Raw genomic sequence first — 5,847 nt, 5'->3', positions numbered from 1 at the left:
AAGGGGAAGCTTCCTGTGTTGCCACAGAGACCATCGTGCAATGATCTCTATGGCAAATTAGCCCACATTATGTGGTCACAAGTGAGGATCTCCCAGGCTCTGGATAAGCTCTCAGTATGCCTTGGACAGAGTTTGGAAATTAGGAAGAGTGAATATGTAGAATCCATCTGTAACAGATGGTAGTTTGAGGCCTAGAACATTTTCAACCTATTGTTTGGTTATAAACAAATTTGCCTGCCATGAATCTGTCAAAGTATAACGAATGCCTTAGGAGGCTGGATATGTTTAGCCTGGAAAAGAGAAGGTTAAGAAATAGCAATATTTACAAATGTGAAATATCTGAAGAAAAACTAAAAAGTAGAAGTAAGTAATTTGACTCCTACATTTTCTTGAACTCCACGTAATATGAATGCTTCAAACACCGATTTCTCTCCTTATGTGCTCTTGGCTCCTACCTTCCCATGTTTTCATTAACTTTCTTATTCTGCACTTTAATATCACTTGCCAGCTATGATGTATTAACACACTTTGCGACTAAGTGCCACTGTCTGCTGCTTGCCATACACCTCCAGGGTAATGATAATTATCCCAAATGGAGAACATTATATTTCTGCAATGCTGGCATACTTCCTGTGGCTGATTGCAATGCTGTTCTCATTTTGTTCTGACTTGGTTATAGTTTATGTTTGCTATAATTCATATCAGGTCGTCTTAGCTGATAGGCACATAGTTTTCAAACATAGGTTATTGCTCTCATGGAAGAGAATGTAAATTCCTAAATCTACCTGTCACCAAATTTTCTTTACCAAATACACACTAAGCAACTTTGTCCTGAGAAAGGAGCAAGGAGACAGAAAAGTTTACTTTTAGTAGCAAATATAAACTTAAATCCTTCATACATTTATGCATATACTTGTGAAGGTTGTTGTAGAGGCTGGGGTACTCTTTCTACTTCTGCAACATCCAAGTATTCTCCTGTTTCACTATTTTTCCTGCAGTAGTGTTCCCATAGCTGTTCCATATAGAGTTGGAAGAGACCTCATGGGCCATCCAGTCCAACCCCCTGCTGAGAAGCAGGGAATCGCATTCAAAGCACCCCCCAACAGATGGCCATCCAGCTTCTGCTTAAAAGCCTCCAAAGAAGGTGCCTCCACCAGACTCCAGCGCAGAGAGTTCCAGTGCTGAACAGGTCTCACAGTTAGGAAGTTCTTCCTAATGTTCAGGTTGAAGCCATTGTTCCGCATCCTAGTCTCCAGGGCAGCAGAAAACAAGCTTGCTCCCTCCTCCCTATGACTTCCCCTCACATATTTGTACATGGCTATCATGTCTCCATTCAGCCTTCTCTTCTGCAGGCTAAACATGCCCAGCTCTTTAAGCTGCTCCTCATAGGGTTTGTTCTCCAGATCCTTGATCATTTTAGTCACCCTCCTCTGGACACCTTCCAGCTTGTCAACATCTTTCAATTGCAGTGCCCAGAATTGGACACAGTGTGATTCCAGGTGTGGTCTGACCAAGGCAGAATAGAGGGTTAGTATGACTTCCCTGGATCTAGACATTATACTCCTATTTATGCAGGCCAAAATCCCATTGGCTTTTTTAGCCGCCGCATCACATTGTTGGCTGATGTTTAGCTTGTTGTCCACGAGGACTCCAAGATCTTTTTCATACGTACTGCTGACGAGCCAAGAATCCCCTGTTCTGTATCTTTGCATTTCATTTTTTTCTGCCTAAGTGGAGTATCTTGTATTTGTCCCTGTTGAACTTCATTATGTTAGTTTTGGCCTATCTCTCTGTTAAGATCGTTTTGAATTCTGCTCCTGTCTTCTGGAGTATTAGCTATCCCTCCCAATTTTGTGTCATCTGCAAACTTGATGATCATGCTGTCTAACTCTTCATCTAAGTCCTTAGTAAAGATGTTGAACAGAACCAGGACCAGGACGGAACCCTGCAGCACTCCACTTGTCACTTCTTTCCAAGATGAAGAAGATGCATTCATAGAATCATAGAATCATAGAATAGTAGAGTTGGAAGAGACCACATGGGCCATCCAGTCCAACCCCCTGCTAAGAAGCAGGAAATCGCATTCAAAGCACCCCCGACAGATGGCCATCCAGCCTCTGCTTAAAAGCCTCCAAGGAAGGAGCCTCCACCACGGCCCTGGGGAGAGAGTTCCACTGTCGAACAGCTCTCACAGTGAGGAAGTTCTTCCTGATGTTCAGGTGGAATCTCCTTTCCTGTAGTTTGAAGCCATTGTTCCGTGTCCTAGTCTGCAGGGCAGCAGAAAACAATCTTGCTCCCTCCTCCCTATGACTTCCCTTCACGTATTTGTACATGGCTATCATGTCTCCTCTCAGCCTTCTCTTCTGCAAGCTAAACATGCCAAGCTCTTTAAGCCGCTCCTCATAGGGCTTGTTCTCCAGACCCTTAATCATTTTAGTCGCCCTCCTCTGGACGCTTTCCAGCTTGTCAACATCTCCCTTCAACTGTGGTGCCCAAAATTGGACACAGTATTCCAGGTGTGGTCTGACCAAGGCAGAATAGAGGGGGAGCATAACTTCCCTGGATCTAGACGCTATTCCCCTATTGATGCAGGCCAGAATCCCATTGGCTTTTTTAGCAGCCGCATCACATTGTTGGCTCATGTTTAACTTGTTGTCCACGAGGACTCCAAGGTCTTTTTCGCACACACTGCTGTCAAGCCAGGCGTCCCCCATTCTGTATCTTTGATTTCCATTTTTTCTGCCGAAGTGAAGTATCTTGCATTTGTCCCTGTTGAACTTCATTTTGTTAGTTTTGGCCCATCTCTCTAGTCTGTCAAGATCATTTTGATTTCTGCTCCTGTCTTCTGGAGTGTTAGCTATCCCTCCCAGTTTTGTGTCGTCTGCAAACTTGATGATCGTGCCTTCTAACCCTTCATCTAAGTCGTTAATAAAGATGTTGAACAGAACCGGGCCCAGGACGGAGCCCTGCGGCACTCCACTTGTCACTTCTTTCCATGATGAAGACGACGCATTGGTGAGCACTCTTTGGGTTCACTTAGCCAATTACAGATCCACTTAGCCAATTACACTTAGCCAATTACACATCCACCTAACCGTAGTTTTGCCTAGCCCACATTTAACTAGTTTGCCAGGGTCATGGGAGACCTTGTTGAAGGCCTTACTGAAATCCAGATACACTACATCCATGGCGTTCCCTGCATCTATCCAATTTGTAACTCTATCGAAAAAAGAGATCAGATTAGTCTGACATGGCTTGTTTTTGATAAATCCATGTTGACTATTAGCAGGACACAGAATGATAACATAATCTCCTGATACTGCTAGAGGACACCAGTATATCTCATTGGTGGATGTCCTTGGTCAATGCCGAATATGAGACATATCCAGCTCCAGCTCCAATTCTATTCACTCTCAAGCAGAATCAAAATGACTATGATGTGAAGACTACTGTAGTGCAATAATCCACATGCAGAACTCATATATTATGTAAGATAGTCATCCATATTTGTTCAAGCAGTTTAAAAAACATTATGTAAAGGATGGAAAGGTGGGATAAAGACGAAAGTATGGATACTTGAGGAGATCCTTCAGCTTGCAGATTTGGACCATGGCATAATCAAGGGGAATTGACCAAATCAAGGCAAGGAAATATTTGGAAGGAACATATTCTGTTCCTTTCTATGAAGCCTCTTCTATCTTACCCCACATTATTGTGAAATGCCCTCTGACTTTCTAACAAGGCTTTTTTGTGGGAGAGGTAGCTGTGGAATGTTTGAGATACAAAGACAAAATGTCCTTCCACAATCTCCCTTGAATTAACTTTCCTTAGAATCCATGCTACAGTTAACATATGCTGACAGGTGGCAAAGGTGCTTCAAAATTCAAGAATATAAGATACAACTGATATATTTCTGTATCTGGGGTGGAGCAGAAGAATGTAGGAATGAAAAATTATGGGCAAGGAAAGCTCCAGCCAAAAGTGCTGATATAAAACTGGCAGAGTTTCATCTGGAAGTACAAATGCAAACACCCTTACATAATGACAGGAAAAATGTGCACAGGGTCAAATGCAGAAAAGTTCATTTGGAGAGAACGTAACTCCTAGAATTATTCAGTAAGCATGATCAGAAAGTATTACTTCCAAGCTCAGTAAAACCAGTTGCAAATAATTATGTTTTCTGATTGCAGAAACCTATTGATGACTAATGTTGAATTTCTGAGTTTGTTTCACCACAAGCACAATAGCTCCTTTCACCCCAAATTTAATGTTACTCGTATAAAGGAAAATCGAACATAACTAAGCAGAGAGAAATAGAAAAATGCTTAACAGTGGTTTGATTCCTCATTCTAGTCAATTGCTCTGTGATATGCCCCTGATGGTGCAGCGGATTAAACCGGTGAGCTAGTGAACTTGCTGACCAAAAGGTTGGTGGTTCAAATCCAGGGAGTGGGTGAGCTCCTGCTGTTAGCCCCAGCTTCTGCCAACCTAGCAATTCAAAAACATGCAAATGTGAGTAGATCAATAAGTACCACTCCGGCGGGAAGGTAACAGTGCTCCAGGCAGTCATGCCAGCCACGTCTACAGACAACACCGGCGCTTTGACTTAGAAATAGACATGAACACCACCACCCAGAGTTGGACATGACTAGACTTAATGTCAAGGGGAAAACTTTACAATTTTATGAGTTTTAATTGTAAGTTTATTTATGCATGCAGAATGTGGGAAAATAGGGGAAAACACATCATATCACTCTACATCAAAATAACTTAGATTGTCCTTGTGAACCATAATATATAAACAGAGCAAGAAAGTTAGTATCATGCCAAGCCAGCATGCAACCAGGCATACCATGGGCGATAGAACGAAGCCATAGGTTCGCAGTTCTCTTTAACAGCAATTTTTCTCCTTAGTGTATGTAGGACCAACATCTGTGCACAAATTGACCCCTACACATGTGCATTTCTGCAGCAGTGTGCACACTGGCACATGTCATCTGCTACTTTGATGAAATAACTAAAAGACATAGCCAAAGTGTGAATTTGTTTACACACATGAGAACACCTGAGAAATGTCATGATTTGGGGGAGATTTGAATCTAGATTTGCCCTATACTCATCACAGTACACTGGACATCGTGGACATCATAACGTAAACCTCCACATTCCAGCATAAAAGATAACCCAATTGTTGTGCATTAAGGCAAAGAGTAAACAAATAATATCCTCCTCTTTCTCCTCTTCTTTTTCTCCCCCCCCCCCCCTCCTTCTGAAAGAGGAATATCTTTTAGATTAGCTGTGGCAAGATGCCAAGCAAAGCTCATTCAAAATCTCCTTATGATTCTCTGTCTTGTGAGGAAATACAGAAATCACTTCTCTTTGAATTATATTTTCCTTTTGAGAGAGGAGAGGGAACATAATTTACTTGGCTGACTCACTCTTCAGTCATTGCTACCAACGTTTGTTCATTTCATATAAACCATTTCTCTTTAATTACATCATTTTTGGTTTCAAATGGGATGTTTCTGATTTTTGAAGTCAGGGAGGGAAGGCAGTGGAGGATGGGGTTCGCTTCCTCCCATTTCCATGGATAACCACAACACCATTCAGTCCAGGCTTGAATATCATCAACTAACTGTGAAAGGCTAGGGAAGAAGAAAAGAAATTTTTGGGGTAGAATGGTGTGAGAGAAATGAGTGCCTGAATTATTTTTTTAAATAAATGTTAACCCTTCTCTATGCTATCTAAACTATCTATCTATCTATGGCTGGAGTTACACTTAAAATGTACCTATTTCGACTTACCAAAAAATTCAACTTAACAACAAACCTACAGTCCTTATCTTGT

Source organism: Anolis carolinensis, chromosome 3 (genome assembly GCF_035594765.1).
Source record: "Anolis carolinensis isolate JA03-04 chromosome 3, rAnoCar3.1.pri, whole genome shotgun sequence".
NCBI lineage: Eukaryota > Metazoa > Chordata > Lepidosauria > Squamata > Dactyloidae > Anolis > Anolis carolinensis.
Note: the sequence above shows the minus strand (reverse complement) of the source record.